The following is a 21,649-nucleotide window of genomic DNA, read 5'->3' as shown; positions in this document are numbered from 1 at the left end:
AGTTTTAAACTTGCCCAGGTCTTTTATGATGCCAATCAGTTGAGTCGGGGGAGTTGGTTCCCCGTTGTTAGTTCAAAGCCGTTTTCTGTGGTACCAGCCACCAGTTCCAGGCAATGGAACTGAATGCACGTGGCTTCCTTCAAATGGCTTCCCGCTATTACGGGATCACTAGCGTTTCTTCTGGTGCGTCTGAGGGGCCGTTCCTACAGCCCCTCTTTTATCCTGACTTGCAGGATCGTAGATGTCAATCAGGTTGGGGGATGATGCAATCTCTCCCTTTCACCCAGCCCACTTTGCCCGAGGGCTCTCACGTAGCATAGGATCTCAATCCACAAATGTGTCTCCAAGAGACAATGGCCATGTCTCGTGACTTTACATCGCTGGGGAACGAGGCATTCTGCATGTCTCTCTCTCATTTCCTGGGTCCCCTGACCCAACCCAATAGTGATCTAGCGATTCTCACAAAGGAGGGGGCTGCAGGCGTAACACTTTGAATCTTTGAATCACAGGGAGAACATGAAAACAGACAGGTGATCAAGACTGAACCCACGTCTGTGGAGATGTGAGTCTGCAACAATATCTGCCATGCCACTATAAGTTGAAATTGAAAACGGTGCAGGGCGATGGGGAATCAGCAGGTCCACTGTCTCCTCCTATTAAATTTCTTCTTCTTCAGCCCTTTACCTTTTCCACCTATCCACTCCAGGCTCCTTAGTTCATTTGCCCTCCCCCACCCACCCACCTTACCCCTCACCTGACTTCACCTATCACTTGTCAGATTGTACTGTGCCACCTTCTTATTCTGGCTTCTCCCCCTTTCCTTTCTAGTCCTGCTGAAATGTTGACCATGCTCTCCCCTCCATAGATGCTGCCTGACTTTCTGAGTTTCTCTGTCATTTTGTGTATGCTGCTCAAGAATTCTAACAATGACAGAATCTCTTGTGTTTTTGAATCCAGCATTCTGTTTTGCTCAACCAGTAATACCGAAAGAGCAAGTAAATTTGCAGCGGTTTTTGAAGTTTCATTGGCAAAGACATTTTTGATCTCTCACTGCGACAGTTATTAGTTCCCGCCTGCTTCAAAAGGGCAACAATTATACCAATGCCCAAGAAGAGTAGTGTGAGCTGCCTCAACAGCTATTGTCCAGTAATACTCACATCTCAGGTAATGAAATGCTTTGAGAGGTTAGTCATGGCAAGAATCAACACCTGTCTCAGAAGGACCTGGACCCACCGCATTTTGCCTATCGCCACAATCGTTCTACAGCAGATGTGATCTCAATGGCTCTCCGCACAGCCTTGGATCACCAAGACAATGCAAATACCTATGTTAGGATGCTGTTTATTGACTATAGATCAGCATTTGGCAGTCCTCTTCATCATTCCTACAGTCCTGATTGAAAAGCTACAGAATCGAGGTCATTGTACCTCCCTCTGTAACTGGATCTTCGACTTCCTAATCAGAAGACCACAATCTGTACAGACTGGAAATAACATCTCCACCTCACTGACAATTAACACTTGCGCTCCACAAGGATGTGTGCTTATCCCACTACTCTACTCTCTCTACATCCATTACTGTGTGACTAGGCTTAACTCAAGGACCATCAATAAATTTGCTGATGATACAACCATTGTTGGCAGAATTTCAGATGGTGACAAAGGGCATACAGGAGTGAGATATACCAGTTAGTTGAGTGGTGTCGTAGCAACAATCTTGCACTCAACATCAGCAAGACGAAAGAGCTGATTGTGGAATTCAGGAAGAGTAAGATGAGGGAACACAAACCAACCCGCATAGAGGGAACAGAAGTGGAGAGAGTGACCAATTTCAAGTTCCTGGGTGTCAATATCTCTAAGGACTTAACCTGGCCCCAACTTATCGATGCAGTTATAAAGACGGCAAGACAACGGCTATATTTCAATAGGGGTTTGAAGAGATTTGGTTTGTCAACTAAAATACTTTAAAACCTCTATAAGTGTACCGTGGCAGTTCTGTTTGGCTGCATTACCATTTGGTATGAGGGGGGCAACTGCACAAGATCAAAATAAATTGAGAAACTGTAAAATTAGTCAGCTCTTTCATGAATAGGCAGCCTCCATAGTATCCGAGACATCTTCAAGGAATGGTGCTTCAGGAAGGCAACATCATTAAGGATCCCCCACCACCAAGGACATGCCCCCTTCACACTGTTACCATCAGGTAGGAGGTACAGAAGCCTGAAGGCACACATTCAGTGATTCAGGAACAGCTTCTTTCCCTCTGTTATCCAATTTCTAAATGGACATTGAACCCATGAACACTATCTCAGTACTTCTTTATTTCTGTTATTTTGCACTACTTATTTTAACTTAACTATTTAATAGACATAGATATACTTGAAGTAACTCAGTTTTATTCTCTATGTTTATTTATCATGTATTTCATTGTACTGCTGCCATAAAGTTAACACGTTTCATGACATATGCCAGTGATATTAAACCTGATTCCAGTTTTGAACTGACATGAAGCCATAATAATATTGTACAGCAAGAAGGGACGAGATTAACTTTTATTCAATTACAAGATGGTGATATTGTTTGAACAAAATGGCTGTCCAGACCATCTCAGGGGAGTGTTAATGAGACTATTTTAGGCCAGAAAATAACACAAGATTTCCTTCAACAGGTGTCATTAGTAAATCAAATAGATGTTTAGACAATCTGTTATTTGATGGCCACCATTATCCAATATGGACTTCATATTCCAAATATTTAACTAACTAAATTTAAAAAAGGATGTAGGCAAAACGCAGGCAACTATAGGCCAGTTAACTTAACATCTGGAGTCGGGAAAATGCTTGAAGCTGTCATTAAGGAAGAAATAGCGAAACATTTAGAAAGGAGTGGTTCCGTTAGACAGACACAGCATGGATTCAGAAAGGGCAGGTCCTGTTTGACACACTTATTGGAGTTCTTTGAGAACATAATGAGTGCAGTGGATTGAGGGGAACAGGTGGATGTTGTATACTTGGATTTCCAGAAGGCATGTGATAAGGCACCGCACAAGAGACTTATAAATAAGATATGGATGAATTGAGTCGGAGAAAGTGTATTGGCATGGATGGTGGATTGGTTAACCATTAGAAGGCAAAGAGTTGGTATAAATGAGTGTTTCTCCGGTTGGCAGCCTGTGGTGAGTGGGGTGCTGCAGGGGTTGGTGCTGGGCCCACAGCTGTGTAGCATTTACATTGATGATTTGGAAGAGGGGACTGAGTGTCGCTTAGCAAAATTTGCTGATGAAACAAAACTGAGTGGAAAAGCATATTGTACAGAGGATGGGGAGAGTCTGCGGATGGATATAGATAGGTTAAGTGAGTGGGCCAAGGTCTAGAAGGTGGAATACAACATTGGTAAATGCAAGATTATCCACTTTGAAAGGAATATTAGAAGAGCAGATTATTATTTAAATGGTGAAAGATTGCAGCATGCTGTTGTGCAGAGGGACTTGGGAGTGCTTGTTCATGAATACAAAAAGTTGGCTTGCAGGTACAACAGGTTATTAAGAAGACAAATGGGAATGCTGGCCTTCATTGGTAGAGAGATTGAATTCAAGAGTAGGGAGGTCATGCTGTAACTATACAGGGTACCTGTGAGGCTACACCTGGAGTACTGTGTGCAGTTCTGGTCTCCATATTTGAGGAAGGATATACAGGCTTTGGAGGCAGTGCAGAGGAGGCTCACCAGGTTGATTCCAGAGATGAAGGGTTTAACCTATGAGGAGAGATTGAGTCACCTGGGACTATACTCTCTGGAATTCAGTGGAATGAGAGGGGATCTTATAGAAACATACAAAAATCTTGAAAAGGATAGATAAGATAGAAGTAGGAAAGTTGTTCCCATTAGTAGGCAAAACTAGAATTAGGGGACATTACCTCAAGATTCAGGGGAGATGAATTAGGACGGAGATGAGGGGAAACTGTTTTTCCCAAAGAGTGGTGAATCTGTGGAATTCTCTGCCCAGAAGCAGTTGCAGCTTCTTCACTAAATATATTTAAGATACAGTTAGATAGATTTTTACATTGTAAGGGAATTAAGGGTTATGGAGAAAAGGCAGGTAGATGGAGTTGAGTTTACGGACACATCACCCATGATATTATTGAATGGCGGGGCAGGCTTGATGGGCTGGATGGCCTACTCCTGCTCCTATTTCTTATGTTCTTATTATGTTCTAAATTGTATAGCCATATTGCTGGGTACCTATGAATCTTTAATTCAGGCCTATTGATTACAGGCTAACAACATAACCAACCTGCTATTAAAATCCTCAAAGTCAGCTAGCACACAATCATAGTCATCCCTGCTGTGTCTGTAAGCTCTCTGGTACAGCTGCTTATTATGGCAAACATAATGTCATTGATGACTAGCACAGAAACAGGCCATTTGGCCCATCTAGTCTGTGCTGAACTGATACTCTGTCTAGCCCCATCAACCTGCACCTGGACTTTAATCCTCCATACCCCTCCCATCTGTGTACAGTACTGTGCAAAAGTCATTCACACACACACACACACACACACACACATAAATGTATTTGTCAACGTGGTGCAGAAAGCAAGTTTGTAAATCTGGCTGGAGCAGAGGATGTTGGGAATGGCAAGGGTGGACTGCCCCGGGAGGGGTGTGGGACAGGTGGTCAGAGAAGGAGTGCTGGGGTTAGGGGGGCTGACACACCCAGCCCTGAGACACCAGGCAAGGTAATTCGATTCCAAACAATTGGGTTATTGCTCATTGCAGAATGTCTCTCTGGTGCTTCCTCCTCCCTTCCCCTTTTCCCAGCCATGACTGCCCTCTCCCTCCCCCTTCCCACTCTCAGTCCACAATAGAGAATCAGGATTATCATCACTCATGTATCTCATGAAATCTGTTTCTCTTTTAATGGCAGCAGGACAGTGTAATACATAAAAATACTACAGTACTGGGCAAATGTCCTAGGGGCATTCTAGCTAAATAGTGCACCTAAGATTTGCACAGTACTGCAGTTATACAACTTTCTCTTAAATGCTGACTTCAAATCCACATCCTTCACTTCCACTGAAATCAAACCTGCATCCACTACATGCACTGACAGCTCATTCCACACCCACACCACCCTCTGAGTGAAGAAGTTCCCCCTCAGGTCTCCTTAAATATTTCACCTTTCACCCTTAACCTATGACCTCTAGTTCTAGTCCCACCACGACTCAGTGAACAAAGGCTGCTTGCATTTACCCTATCTATACGCCTCAAAATTTTGTATACCTCTATGAAAACTCGCACTCATTCTCCTTCACTCCAGCGAATAATGTCCTAAACTTTTCAACTTTTCCCGATTACTCAGATACCAGCAACACCCTTGTAAGTTTTTCCTCTGTATTCTTTCAATCGTATTGATATCCTTCCTGTAAGCAGGTGACCAAAACTGCATACAATGCTCCAGATCAGGCCTCACCAACATCCTAACTCCTATATTTAATACTTCGATTTATGAAGACCTATGTGCCAAAAGCTATGTTTACAACCTTATCTGTGATGCCACTTTCAAGGAATTATGCACCTGCATTCTTAGAATACAGATAATGGAGTGTAAACAACAGAGATATAGTTTCCAACGAAGTATTCTATGATAGCATGCATACCTTATCTCCCGCCTAGGTAGCCTCCTACCTGTCGGCATGAACATTCAACTCACAGACCTCCGTTGATGCCCCTGCACCCCCCCCCCCTTACCCCATCCCTATCTATAATTTTAGTCTGGTTCTCTTTCTCTCTTTTCCCCCCTCACTATAATCTCCCCCCAGCCCTACCTTTCTTTCTCTTTTATTTCCCATAATTCTCCACCTTCCCCCTAGCCCATTTCCCTTCAGCCTATCACTTCCCAGCTCTCTACTTCATCCCTCCCCCCACTTCTTATCCCGCCCCCCCCCCATGACCATCCCACGTTACTTCACTCCTGATGAAGGGTTTCGGCCCGAAACGTCGTCACTACCTCCTCCCATAGATGCTGTCTGGCCTGCTGAGTTCTGCCAGCATTTTGTGTTTTTATTCTACGATAGAACCAGATTGTAGACAGTGTTTGAAAATGGCAGAGAGAGCTGGAGGGCAGTAGTTAAAGACATCTGCCTATCTCAATTATCATCTGTTGACCTCTTCCTCATGTTAAAGGGGCAGGGTCACTTCAACATATGATTGGATTCTGTGCTCACCCCTGAGGAAGGTGGGCCTCAGAGGGGCCCCATGTCATTTTGGAAAGGGGAGCCTGTGGTGCAAATCAGGCTGCTAAGGAATACCATATCTGACTCTCCTTACGGAGACAGCTTGAAGAGCTTGATTTAAAAGAACTAATTCCTCTGAGATCTCTATCGACCATTGGAAGTCAATGGCCCATTCAGTCAAGCACATCAAGTTCTGATTATCTATCATCCCTATTCTTGCTGACCAAGACAGTTCTAATCATCAGATATAAAGTTCTTATCCTTATTTATAAATCCTTTCCATCTTCACCAGCACCTCTCATCCTACCAGCCGCCTTCCCTCTCTCTAGGTGTCTGTATTACTTTAGTTGTGGCTTCTTATTGTGTTCACAGTCGGCCAACCATCCAGACTGCAGATGTCAGCATTTTATGGCTCTTCAGCACCACCTTTCTCCTCTGTAGTTTAGCATTGATCTCCCTCTAATTTAATCAAAGAAAAATAAAACCTAAACATCTTACAAATCAACTCTATTTGTCATATGTGCATTTGAAACATACAACGAAATGCTTTGTTTTGTGTCAATAACCAGCATTGTTCGAGGATTGTACTCAGGGAGATTGACACCCCACAAGTGTCATCCTGCTCTCAGCACCAACAGAGCCCACAACTCACTAACCCTTACTGTACATCTTTGGAATACGGGTGGAAACCAGATCAGCCAGAGGAAACCCATAGGGAGAATGTTCAAACTCCTTACAGGAATTGAACCCTGATCATCGGGGCCAAACATGCTTCTGGAATAATCTAAGGTAAAGCCAACAATCCAAAAAGCACTGGATCTGAAAGGATATTGAGTGTTGGATTAGGCAGTTTATCACAGGCTTACAGAACTGAAAACAGGGGAGGGGGTACATGAATATCAAAAAATATAGCATGGCAAAGAAATTGAAGGGACGAAACAAAGGATGTTCCCAAAACAGTCCTGGTGGGCAAGATTAAAAAATGCTAAAGCACTCTATAAGTACAAGAGATTCTGCAGCTGCTGGAAATCCAGAGCAACACATACAAAATGCTCCAGGAGCTCTGCAGATCATGCAGCACCTATGCTAAGGAATAAAGCGTCGATATACTCTTCAGGACCTGATGTGAATTCTGTTCCTTTTCATAGATGCTGCCTGAGCTGCTGTGTTCCTCCAGCGATCTGTGTGTGTTTTGCATATTAAAGGAAAGAGGGTAACTAGGCAATGAATAGGATCCATTAAAGACCAAACAAGCAATCTGTACGGGTGAGGTGTTCAATGAATACCTCTCATCTACATTCACAGATATTGCAGTAGAAGAATTCATGGAGTGGAGTGGTGGAATCTGGATCGTCTCATCATTAAGTAGGAGGATGTATGGCACCTATTATTGGTTTTGAAGGTGATTTGATCTCCTAGGCCTGATGAGATGTATCTCAGGCTGCAAGGGAGGTAAAGGAAGAGATTGTTGGAGCCCAGACAGATATTTTTAAGCTGTTGCAGGCCACAGAAGTGCCATAAGATCAGAGAATAGCAAATGTAGTACAATTATTCAAGTAGTACGGGTTAAAGTAAATTTATTATCAAACTACATATAGTGCACCATATTCTACCCTGAGAGTCATTTTCTTGCAAGCATTCATAGTAGAATCAATGAAAACTACACAGAAACAAAGACTATGCAATAGGCAGCAGGGATACATCAGATAAGAACAGGCCAGTGAGTTTAACAGGTGGGGAAGTTCTTGGGAAACATCCCGAATGAAAGGAATAATCTGTTCTTAGAGAGCCAGGGACTGATCAGGGATAGTCAGCATGGATTTGTTAAAGAGAGATTGTAGCTGATTAATTTGATTGAACTTTTTGAGGAGGTAGCCAAGATAAAGGTCATGGAGTCCGAGTCATAGAGTTACACAACACAAAATCTTTGACAAGGTCCCACATAGGAGTTTGGTGCAAAAGGTAAAAGATTTTGAATCCACAGCAATTTGGCCAAATATTTCCAAAACTGACTCAATGATAGATACAGAGAGTGTTTTTGCCTGTGGCTGTTGAAGTACCACAGGAATCACTGCTGGTACCCTTCTCTTTGTTTTGTAAATATGAATGATCTGAACATGAATGTAGTGAGTTTCTTGCTGACGTAGAAATTAGTGGTGTTAGTAGTGGAGAGGAGGGTAATCTTCAGCTATAGATTGATCAAGGTGGGCTGATAAATAATAGAAGTGAGATGTAATCCTGCAAAATGTGAAGTACTGTGGGAGAACAAACAAGACTAGAATATACAATCACTGGCAGCATGGCAGTGTGGAGCTTAGAGCATCACTTTACAGTGCCAGTGATCACTGATTGGGGTTCAATTCCCACTGCTGCCTGTAAGGAGATTTTTTGTTCTCCAAGTGACTGAGATTTTGTTTTTCCGGGAGCTACAATTTCCTCCAACCTTCTAAAGATGCCTGGTTATGGTTACTGAGTTGTGGGCAGGTTATGTTGCATGGGGACACTTGCTTAGTACAATCCTTGCTGATATGAATTGACGCAAACAACATATATAACTGCATGTATTGATGTGACAAATAAAGCTAATCTCTAATCTTTACATGGTTGAACTCTCAGAAGTGCCGAGGAACAGGAGGCCCTTGATCTACATGTCCACAGATCGCTCTGCCAGCAATGCGGGTATAATTAGAGAGATAAATTGAATTCTTGGCTTCATAAACCAGAATGTATAAGAGCAAACATGCTACATTACTATATAAACATATTGTGCAAAGAGTAGAGACAGGGTAGGAACTCAGTTCAGTAGAAGGGTGGGTTAGTAAGTTTGCTGATGATACAAAAGTTGGGGTTGTTGTGGATAGACTAGAAGGTTGTCAGAGGTTACAGTGGGACATTGATTGGATGTAGAACTGGGCTGAGAAGTGGCAAATGGAGTTCAACCCAGATAAGTGTGAAGTGGTTCACTTCGATAGGTCCAGTTTGAAGACAGAATATAATATAAATGGTAAGACTCTTGGCAGTGTGGAGGATCTGAGAGATCTTAGGGTCTGTGTTAATAGGACACTGAAAGCTGCTGCGCAGGTTGACAGCTTTGTTACGAAGGCACATGGTGTGTTGCCATTCATCGACCGTGGGTTGAATTCAAGAGCCGTGAGGTAATGTTACAGATAAGACCTTGGTCAGACCCCATTTGGAGTACTGTGTTCAGTTCTGGTCACGTCACTACAAGAAAGATATGGATACTATTGAGAGAATAGATTTACAAGGATGTTGCCTAGATTGGAGGGCGTAGCTTATGAGAATAGATTGAATGTACTTGGCCTTTTCTCCTTGGAGCGATGGAGGATGAGAGGTGACCTGATAGAGGTGTATAAGATGATAAGAGGCATTGATTGTGTGGATAGCCAGAGGCTTTATCCCAGGGCTGAAATGGCTAACACAAGGGGGCATAGTTTTAAGGTGCTTGGAAATAGGTACTGAGGGGGTGTCAAGGGTAAGTTTTTCACACAGAGAGTGGTAGATGTGTACAATGCACTGCCTGCGGTGGTGGTGGAAGTGGATCTTTTAGGAACATGAAGTTTAGGAAAATAGAGGGTATGTGCTAGGGAAATTCTAGGCAGCCTCTAGAGCAGGTTACATGGTCAGCACAACATCGTGGGTAGAGGGCCTGTAATGTGCTGTAGATTGCTATGTTCTATGTCTACAACCAGACGATGTCAACTTATGGTAAATAGTAGTAGATTTGGAGAGGATTTAAAGGAGAGTTTGTTCACCCAGGAACTCGCTGTTTGAGGGATTAGTGGAAGCAAGTACTCTCACGACATTTAGGCAATTACTCAAATGAACTCTTGAAATGGCAAGGCAAAGAAAGCTACAGTGCTAGAAGGTAAAAATAAATAGAAACCCAATGGTCAGCATGGATATGAAGGGCTGAAGAGACTGCACCCTGCTGTAGGCTTCAATGACTCTATGGCATTTTGCAGTGTTAAATTTCTAACTACCAAATTCATTATAAAAGTCCTTTCTCTTACTCCACACAGCAGTAAACTCTGGATTTTTAAGTTCCCATAAGTTGTAGTTTCGTCATTAGTTTTTTTTTGCAGTGGAGCATTATCAACATGTCAAGAAGTGACTATAAAATGCTTTTGAAGTTTGAAAGGCTCTATAAAAATTTTAAGTTCTTTCTTATTTTTCAATATTGTGATGATGTAGCCAACAGTTTTAACTGACTGTACCTATAGCAAAGAAGGTGAAAATTGGGACCAAAGTCAATTTTCTAAAATATGATTATCAATCAGCACAACACTTATGCCTGTATCATACCTCACAAGGTAACTCCACACTAATTGGCTCATCACTTGGAGCTGTCTGATTGAGGAGAGATTGAATTACTAAAAGCACAAGAATACATCTCCATCCTGCCAATCATTTGACATATCCTCACAAGGACAGAAAATATGTTTTCATTAGATATACAATACTCTATCAAGGAACTCATTAAAACTCCTAATTTAGAGGGCAGTTCATTTTGTCAGTACTTTAAGGTGAAGAAACAGACAGGCAGGCTGGTTCATCCAGCGCATCCTCGACCTTGGGGAGCCACGCTGTTGGAAAACAGGCACGTCAGTTCACTGAGTCTGAATCAGTCAGCGAATACCCATCAACAACACCTCTATAGTAAGCCCACTGTATCCTCCCCACATGCCATAGAACATTACAGCACAGCACAGCTCCTTTGGCCCCTGATGTTTTGCCAAGATTATAACCTACTCTAAGATGGCAGGCGCATAGGAGAATGAGAGGAGGTTGGATAGAGGTACACAAAATTAGGAGCGATATATATGTGTAAATGCAAGCAGGGCTTCATTCACTGAGGTGTGGTGAGACTAGAACTAGAGGTCATGTGTTAAGGATGAAAAGTGAAATGTTTAAGAGAACATGAGGAGAACCTCATCACTCAGAGAGTGGTGAGAGTGTGGAACAAGCTGCCAGCACAAGTGGTGGATGTGGGTTTGATTTCAACATTTAAGAGGAATTTGGATTGATCCACTGATAAGTGGGGTATGGAGGGCTGTGGTCCAGATGCAGGTCGATGGAACTAGGCACAATAGTAGTTTAGTACGGACTAGCTGGGTCTAAAGGCCTGTATCAGTGCTGTAGTGTCTGTGGCTCTATCACTGTATCACTCAAACCTTTTCCACCACATAGTCCTCCTTTTCCCTTCCATACGTGTGCCTAACTAAGTGCCTCTAAAATGCCCCTAATGTATTTGCCTCTACCTCTACCCCGGCAGCCCATTCTATACACTCTGTGTAAAAAAGTTACCTTTGACATTACCATAAGACCATAAGACACAGGAGCAGAATTAGGCCATTTGGCCCATTGAGTCTGTTCCATCATTTCATCATGGTTGATCAATTTTTCCTCTGAGCCCCAGTATCCTGCCTTCTTCCCATATGCCTTCATGCCCTGACCAACCAAAAATCTATCAACCTTTGCCTTAAATATACATAAATACTTGGCCTCCATGGCTACCTATGGCAACAAATTCCACAGATTCACCACTCTCTGATTAAAGAAATTCCTCCTCATCTCCATTATAAAAGGATACCCCTCTATTCTAAGGCTGTGCCCTCTGGTTTTAGACTCTCCCACCACAGGAAACATCCTCTCCACAATCACTCTATCAAGGCCTTTCACCATTCAATCAATTTCAATTAGATCACTCCTCTTGTTCTGAATTCTGGTGAATACAGGCCCAGAGCCATCAAACACTCTTCATACGACAAATCATTTAATTCTGAACCCTCTTCAGTTTCAGAACATCATTTCTAAGATAAGGGACCCAAAACAGCTCACAATACTCCAAGTGAGGCCTTATCAGTGCTTTATAAAATCTTAACATTACTTCTTTACTTTTTTTTTCTAGTCCTGTCGAAATGAATGCTAACATCACATTTACCTTCCTCAACACAGGCTCAACTTGCAAATTAATCTTTAGGGAAACTTGCACGAGGACTCCAAAGTCCCTTTGCACCTCAGATTTTTGTATTTTCTCTCCATTTAGGGAATAGTCTACCCTTACATTTCTTTTACCAAAATGCATGGTCATAGAATTTCCAGACACTGTATTCCATCTGCCAATTCTTTGCCCATTCTCCTAATCTATTTAAGTCCTTCTGTAGCATTTCTACTTCCTCAAAACTATCTGTCCCACCACCTATCTTTGTATTGTATGCAAACTTTGCAACCAAGCCATCAATTTCATCATTCAAATCATTAACATATAACCTAAAAAGAATTGGTCACAACACAGACCCCTGTGGAACACCACAGGTCACCAGCAGCCAACCAGAAAAGGCTTCCTTTATTCCCAGTCTTTGCCTCCTGCTTGTCAGCCACCGCTTTATCATGCTAGAATCTTTCCTATAATAACATGGGCTTGTAGCTTGTTAAGCAGCCTCTTGTGTGGCACTTTGTCAAAGGCCTTTTGAAAATCCAAGTACACAACATCAACCAATTCTCCGTTATTTATCTTGCTTGTTATTTCTTCAAAGAATTCCAACAGATTTGTCAGGCAAGATTTTTCCTTAAGGAAACAATGCTGACTGCAGCCTATTTTATAACATGCCTCCAAGTACCCTGAAACTACATCCTTAACAACCGACACTAACATCTTCCCAGCCACTGAGGTCAGACTAACTGAATTATTATTTCCTTTCATCTGCCTCTTTCCCTTCTTGAAGAGTGGAGTGACATTTGCAAATTTCCAGTCTTCTGGAACTATTCCAGACTCTAGTGATCATTGAAAGATCATTACTAAAGCCTCCACAATCATTTTAGCCACCTCTTTCGGAACCCAGTGGTGTACACCATCTGGTCCAGGTGACTTATCTACCTTCAGAGCTTTCAGCTTCCCAAGAACCTTCTCCCTAGTAACAGTAACTTCACACACTTCATGACCCCTGACAGCTGGAATTTCCATCATACTGCTAGTGACTTCTACAGTGAAGATTGATGCAAAATACTTATTCAGTTCATCCACCATTTCATTGTCCCCCATTACCATCTCTCCCACATCATTTTCCAGTGGTCGGATACCCATTCTCACCCTGTTTTTACGCTTTATGTATCTGAAGAAACTTGCTATTCTCTTTAACTTTATTGGCTAGCTTACTTTCATGTTCCATCTTTACCTTCTTACTGATTTTTTAGTTGTCTATTGATGGTGTTTAAAAGCTTCCCGATTTCCTAACTTCCCACATTTTTTTGCTGTATTATATGCTCTCTCTTTGGCTTTTATATTGGCATTGATTTCCCTTGTTGGCCATGGTTGTGTCATGTTGCCTTTAAAATGCTTCTTGTATATATATCCTGTTTTTTCCAGCCATTTCTGCTCTGCTGTAATCCCTGCCAGAGTTCTTTTCCAATCAATTCTGGCCAATTCCTCTCTCATGCCTCTGTATTTCTCTTCACTCCACTGTAATACTGATACATCTGACTTCAGCTCCTCCTCAAATTTCTGGGTGAATTTGATCATATTGTTACGTACCCCGTAACTGGGTGTCAGACCAGCAAAGACTCCGTTGGAGTCTGGTGGTACCAAAACTAAAGGTGTTTATTAGTAAACTACACAATACAATATCAAAAATGCAAATATACATATAAAGCAAGTTAGCAGGAATAAACCTAAAAGTGTAGGAATAATAATAAGCAATAATAAACAAGCTCTATCGATGTCTAGAGGTAAATGAATTGTCATAGAAAAGTATAAAGTTCAGTTCAGTTCATACGTGCTGAGGTAGTTATGGTTGTTGTGTTGTAATCGTTGGAGAGAGAGAGAGAGAGAGTGAGCAAGATGTAACAGCTGCAGCAGGCAAACCTTCTATTGCTTTCTGATTCCGTTGTATCGTTGTGGTCATTTAGTTATGACCCCTCTGTTCTTCAGCCAGACCGTTCTTCTGTGGTGGACTCGTCACTCTGGCATGAGTGAACACACACACAAGTCCCCACCGGCCCTGCCGTAACACTGTGAGCTTTATTGGCCGATCTCCTGGTTCGGTCTTTGAAGCCCCCCCACCGTTCTGTGGGTTCACAACACTCAGTCAGTGTCCACTGGTGTGTCTCAAGGGTGTCTACCCAGACCTGTCTTTTATCCCCACTCACGGGGTCTCAGCTATCCATCAACTCTGAATGACTGTGTCCATCAAATCAGGCCACTCCTGCTGTTCCCTGAGGAATGTTAATGAGCAAAATAAAGTCCTTGTAGTGAAAGGTAAATTATCCAGGAAGAGTCAAAATACAATAAATCAACAGTCTCTCTCTCCCTCTTATCTGTAGCAGATGTTCTTGCCTGGGCGTCATCTCTCTCTCTCAGTAGCAGCATAGCAACAGCAATAGTTTGTAGTTCTCAGGAGGGGGGGGGGTTGGGAATGGTTAGCTCTGCACCCCATTTCCATCAGGTCTGTCCATCACTCATAACAATATTATGATCATTTTCCACTAAGTGTTCTTTAACCCTAAACTCTCAAATCAATTCTGGTTCATTGCACATCACCCAATCCAGAATAGTTGATCCCTTTATGAACTCAATCACAAACTGCTCTGAAAAAAAAAAATCTTGTAGGCATTCTAGAAAATTCCCCCTCTTGGAATCTAGCACCAACCTTATTTTCCTAATCTACCTGCATATTGAAATCTGCCAAGAAGTAACGCTGCCCTTTCGGTATGCATTTTCTATCTCCATGCATTCCTCCAATTACCTTAAAATTATGCCTCCTCAAATTATCCATCTGAAATCTGGAAAATATGTCTGGCTATCCACCTGATCTATACTGCTCATCAGCTTGTTCAACTCTATCAGTCACCTATCCGCCTCCTATACTCCAAAGAGAAAAACCCTAGCTCACTCAACCTGTCCTCATGAGACATGATCTCCAATCAAGCTAAATCTCCCTGCACCATCTCCAAAGTGTCCACATTCTTTCTTTGATAAGGCAACAAGAACTGAACACTGTTCTCCAAGTGTAGTCTAACCTGAGTTTCATAGAACTGCAACATTACCTTGCGGCTTCTGAATTCAGTCCCCTGACTAATGAAGACCAATGCACCCTACACCTTCTTAACCACCCCATCAACCTGTGTGGCAACTTATTTGGAGTTACGGATGTGGACCCCAAGATCCCTCTGTTCCTCCACATTGCTAAGAATCCTAAAATTAATCCTGTATGCTGCCTTTACTTTTGACATTTCAATGTGTATCACTCACACTTTTCTAGATTTGACTCCATCTCTCAGCTCAGCTCTGCATCCTGTCAATGTCCCCTTGTAACCTACAGCAAACTTCTACACTATTCACAACAATGCCAACCTTCATGTCATCTTCTGCCCCCAGATTTTATCACAATAGATTAACTTTCCCCATATTTTCCCACTCACTGACACATTAGGAGCAAATGACAGTGGCCATTAATAGGTTTATTATTATCACATGTACTCCAAGTGTACACCATTAACTCAGGATACAGCCTAATCAGCAAGGGTTGCCAGGAGGTCCAGATGGGTGCAAGTACCAATGTGGAGACATTTTGTCTGTGACTTCTACACAAATTATTTTCTAAGTTGTTACGTTTGATCTCTCCGTTTGTTTTTTATGCCACCCCTCTGAGTTGACAGATTGCTTTGAACCAGCTATAAAATGAAAATATGTGTTGAAGCTCTCTGGTCCTGTACCCTTGAGACCAGACTGGTGCTGAAATGGAGGAAATGCTTAGGAACTGACTAGGTAAACATATGTGGAAACCTAGGCTTGCCTGTTCATGCTGCACAACCTTTAAGTGGACTCCCACTGTGAACCAGCAGCAGCAAGTATCAATAAAAAAGATTGCCTTGTCAGTCTCCAAAGCAATTCTCTTAAGTGGCCTCCCACTGTGAACTGGTGCCTGGGGACATTGTCCTTGGGGAAACTAGTTCAGTTCTCTAATTATATTTTGTGTTTATTTTCTTTCACAGAAATTCCATAAGAGTGAATTTTTAATCTGTATCTCAGTCTCAAAACAAGCACTGTGTAATGATTTGTTCTAATCATATATGTTAAACTCAAGGCCCGTGGGCCAAATCCGGCCCGCGGTGGAATTAACTTTGGACCGCGAGATAATATCTAATTACTATTAAAGCTGGCCTCAGTAATCGAAGCACCTATGGCATATGATATGGCTAATGCTGAGTTTATTCAGGTACCAGGTTTTCAGGGTTTTTAGTGTTTATTTGGCAGTCTTGCTCGGTAGTTTTCTTCATAAGAAACGGAATTTGTAAAGTGAAACACTTTGTAGTTATAGCAGAGACTGAGACACATGAGAGCAAGCTGAAAAAACGGAGGCAACGAAAGCTGTGTTCGCACGCGTCCGACTGATCCGGCCCGCATGAAGCTGCATTTTGCTCAATCCGGCCCGTGACCTAAAATGAGTTTGACACCCCTGTATCTAAGTCAACAATATGCTAGACAAGATTTTCACTGTATTTCAGTAATCTAACAATGATGAACCAATAACAGATGTTACTAATACAAAATGCTACAACAGTTACCCCGGTGGTCACTCCACAAACTAAAGGTAGCAGATTCAATCAGAATCAATATCAAAATCAGAACCAGAACCAGAATCGGAACCAGGTACATCACTGACATATGTTGTGGAATACATTAATTTGAAACAGCAGTGCAGTACAATACACTAAAAAAGTACTATATGTTACACAAAGAAATACAAAAAGTAAATCGTGCAAAAAGAGAGCAAAATGTTCAGGTTTGTGGGATCATGGACTGTTCAGCAACTTGATAGCAGAGGGAAAGTAGCTGTTCCTAAAACATAAGAACATAAAAAATAGGAGCAGGAGTAGGCCATTTGGCCCATCGAGCCTGCTCTGCCATTCAATAAGATCATGGCTGATCTGGCCATGGACTCATCTCCACCTACCTGCCTTTTTCCCATAACCCTTAATTCCCCTACTATGGTAAAAATCTATCCAAATTTGTCTTAAATTTATTTATTTGGGCAGTGGGCAGTGAATTCCACAGATTCACCACTCACGGGGAAAAGCAGTTCCTTCTCATATCCATCCTAAATCTACTCCCCCAAATCTTAAGGCTATGTCCCCTAGTTCTAGTCTCACCTACTAGTGGAAACAACTTTCCCACCTCTATCTCATCTATCCCTTTCATAATTTTATATGTTTCTAAAGATCTCCTCTCAAGTTTCTGAATTCCAGTAAATACAATCCCAGGTGACTCAATCTCTCCTCATAGTCTAACCCTCTCATCTCTGGAATCAATCTGGTGAACCTCCTTTGCACTGCCTCCAAAGCCAGTATATCCTTCTTCAAGTAAGCAGACCATGACTGCATGCAGTACTCCAGGTACAGCCTCACTAGTACCTTGTAAAGTTGCAGCATAACCTCCCTGCTCTTAAATTCAATCCTTCGAGCAATGAAGGTCAACATTCCATTTGCCTTCTTGATAGCCTGCTGCACCTGCAAACCAACCTTTTGTGGTTCATGTCCAAACACTCCCAAGTCCCTCTGCACAGCAGCATGCTGCAATTTCTTTTATCATTTAAATAATAATCTCCTCTTTCACTTTTCCTTCCAAAGTGGATGACCTCACATTTACCAACATTGTACTCCATCTGCCAGACTCGTGCCCACACGCTTAACCTATCTATATCTCTCTGCAGACTCTCTGTATCTTCTTCACAATTTGCTTCTCCACTCAATTTATTGTCATCAGCAAACTCCATCCCCCTTCCAGACTGTTAATGTATGTTGCGAACACTGACCCCTGCGGCACACTGCTCACCACTGATTGCCAACCAGAGTAACACCCATGTATCCCAAATCTCTGCTTTCTATCTGGTAACCAATCATCTATCCATGCTAATATATCAGCCCAACTCTATGCATCCTTACCTTATGTATGTCTTTTATGTGGCACCTTATCAAACATCCTCTGGAAATCTGCAGAGTGGGTACCTTTGGGCTGCTGTACCTCCTCCCTGACATTAGCAGTGAGATGAGGGCATGTCCTGGATCATGAGTGTCCTTAATGATGGATCCTGCCTTGGGCACTGCCTTTTGAAAATATTTTCAATGGTAGGGAGGTTTGTACCTGTGTTGGAGCTATCTGAGTCTACAACCTTAGAAAGATTGCACAGGAGAGTAGTGATTTTTTTGTGTGCTGCTCCCAGAGGAATCATTAGATCTTCCTTTTTAAAACTACTACAGCTGAAATCAGATCACAGTCACAGGTACTTCAGGAAACAAAATTGTTTCAAAACATGATGGAAAATGGCAGATGTTAAGCTGCAGATTATTGAGCCAGAGATTCATCCTGTATTGGCTTTATGTTTTAACCAGAGTTTAGTATTACCATTGTAATGTTAGCGAGGATGAGGGATTGAGGAATGATGATACTAAATGTAATACAGACCAAAGCTGCATTCAGAATCAGAATCAGGTTAATTATCATTAACATATGTTGTGAAATTTGTTGTTTTGTGGCAGCAATACAGTGCAAGACATCTTGGCCCAAAACATCGACTGTTTAGTCCCCTTTATAGATGCTGCTTGACCTGCTGAGTTCTCCAGCATTTCTTGTGTATTGATAAAAATTACAAACAGTTAAAAAAAGAACAACTTACAAAAAAATGTGCAAAAGAGGAATAGTAAGATAGTGTTCTTGGGTTCATGGACCATTCAAGAAATCGAATGGCGGAAAGGAAGAAGCTGTTTCTAAGATGTCACAATACTGTACTGTTACGAAGGATGAACAACTCTGATGGGCAGAAGGGTGCAGAATCGCCCATGCCCCCCCCCCTTTTGGAGAATCGCAAATCGCTACTATTTCGATGCTGCTAACAAGGAAGTAAGAGAGACAAAAGGAAATCTGCCAGGGCAGTTGTTATTGATAACAGCTCATGAAAGTTAATGAGAGACAGGCACAGCTAAGGTGGAACGTCTCCTACTGACAAAAGCCATTGATTTACTGCTATTGTCTTTTGGAGGATTGTTTACTTGGTACTGTTCTGTTCATTGAAACCCCTCAGGGGGCAACCAGAGTGGGCTGGTTTGATGGGTTACATCATCCCAACCTGATTGACACCTGAGACCCCGTGAGTGGGGATAAAAGTGAGGTCTGGGGTAACACCCCTCAGACGTACCAGGAGATGCTAGTGAGCATCAGAACCCCCACGAGACAGGGTGGGAGACCGGAGACCGAACGAAGGGTCGGTAAATTTTAACTCACAGTGTTTTGTGGCGAGACCAGTGGGGGCTTGTGTGTGTGTCCACCCTTGCCTGGGTGACGAGTCCACCACGGAAGAATGGTCTAGCTAAAGGATGGAGGGGTCATACGTGAATGGCCACAACAACAACAACGCATCGACGGATCAAAATCGTAAAGGAAGGTTGGCAAGATAATAACTGTTACTGTTCACATGTTTTCTCTCTCTCTCTCTCTCCAACAATTGCAACACATCGACAAACAACTACCGCAGCCTGCATGAACTGAACTGAACTTTATATTTCCATCTGACAATTCATTATCCCCTAGACAACGATAGAGCTTGTTTCATTAGTGATTATTATTATACCTGCACTTTTAGGTTTAGTATTGCTAACGTATATTCTCTGTATATTCACATTGATATTATTTTGTATATTTTTGCTAATAAATATTGTTGAAAATAGTATCACCAGACTCCAACGGACACTTCTATCTTTGCTGGTAAGACACCCAGTTACGGGGTACGTAACAGTACTTTGTTTCCATTGGTCTCAAGAGAGTAGTTTATAATGTTATAAACAACTTCAAATAGTCTGAAGAGAAATTTTATTTATTCTATTTTAGAACACAGCGCAGTAAAAAGTTCTTCTGACCCAACAAACCCACATTGCCCAATGACACCCATTTGACCAAATACCCAACTAACCTGTCTATTTTTGGTATGTTAAAGGAAATCAGAGCACCTGGAGGAAACCTTCACAGTCACGGGTGGAACATACAAAGTCTCTACATTCAGACAGTGGTGGAATTGAACCTGGGTCACTGGCGCAGGAATAGTCACTTAGCCCCTGCTACAGAAGGCTCTGTTCCCCCACATTCCTGATGAAGGGTCTCGGCCCGAAACGTTGGCTACTCTTTTCTCACGGATGCTGCCTGACCTGCTGAGTTCTTCCAGTGTTGTGTACGTATTCTTTGATCCACAACATCTGCAGTTGTATTTTTGTGAACTGACTCCTGTTGTTAACATTATACTAGAAGTTAACTTTGATAGCAAATGCCCCTGTTGAGAAGACACATATTCTATCAGCCCTCGTAGCCCTCCAGGTGCCTGTTTACTGTGGCTTCAGAGTTAAAGATTATAGGGTCAGGGTAAAGGACCATGAGTTAGACTATAACCATATAACAATTACAACATTGAAACAGGCCATCTCGACCTTTCTAGTCCGTGCCAAATGCTTACTCTCACCTAGTCCCACCTACCTGCACTCAGCCCATAACCTTCCATTCCTTTCCTGTCCATATACCTATCTAATTTTACTTTAAATAACAATATTGAACCCGCCTCTACCACTTTTACTGGAAGCTCATTCCACACAGAAGCTCTCTGAGTAAAGAAGTTCCCCCTTGTGTTACCCTTAAATTTGTGCCCCCTAACTCTCAACTCATGTCCTTTTGTTTGAATCTCCCCTACTCTCAATGGAAAAAGCCTATCCACATCAACTCTATCTATCCCCCTCATAATTTTAAATACCTCTATTAAGTCCCCCCTCAACCTTCTATGCTCCAAAGAGGAGAAATTTGTTCAATTAGCTGAGGAGAAATTTTTATACTTATACTTCATGGACTTCTCTCCGGCAGCACAAGTTCACTTAATCAGTTCAGCAGTCCTTATGAATTAACCCTTTAGTCCCCGTATTATTGCAGTCAACTTGCACTGAATTCACAGCCTCCTGAGTGGTGATGTTTAGAGCTGACAGTATTCTTCTGGATGGGGCTTGTGTAACTGTGATTATTAATTTATTTTGTTAGAATATGACGACTCCTTTTTCCAGCATGAAATTACCCAAAGTCAAGGAAGGTCATACACAGAGGATTATTGAATTACAAATGATAAGACCATCTTCCAGTTTTCATATTCATCTGTTTCCCTGAAGTTAAATTCTGCCTTAATGTTCAGCATATCCACTCTTGTCTCACGTCGGGAAGACAACTCCTTTGTTCCTGTTTGAATATAATGAGCTTTGGAGTTGAGTGGTCACAGCAGAATCCAGGCTGAGATTCAGTGAGAGGGGTGGCGGTTATTGGAGAGTTCATTCTGATGACACATTCTATCACTTTACTGATGATTAATAGTGCACAGT

This window comes from Hemitrygon akajei, chromosome 9 (genome assembly GCF_048418815.1).
Source record: "Hemitrygon akajei chromosome 9, sHemAka1.3, whole genome shotgun sequence".
In the NCBI taxonomy this organism is placed as follows: domain Eukaryota; kingdom Metazoa; phylum Chordata; class Chondrichthyes; order Myliobatiformes; family Dasyatidae; genus Hemitrygon; species Hemitrygon akajei.
The sequence above is the reverse complement of the archived record's forward strand: the minus strand, read 5'-3'. Positions refer to the sequence as shown.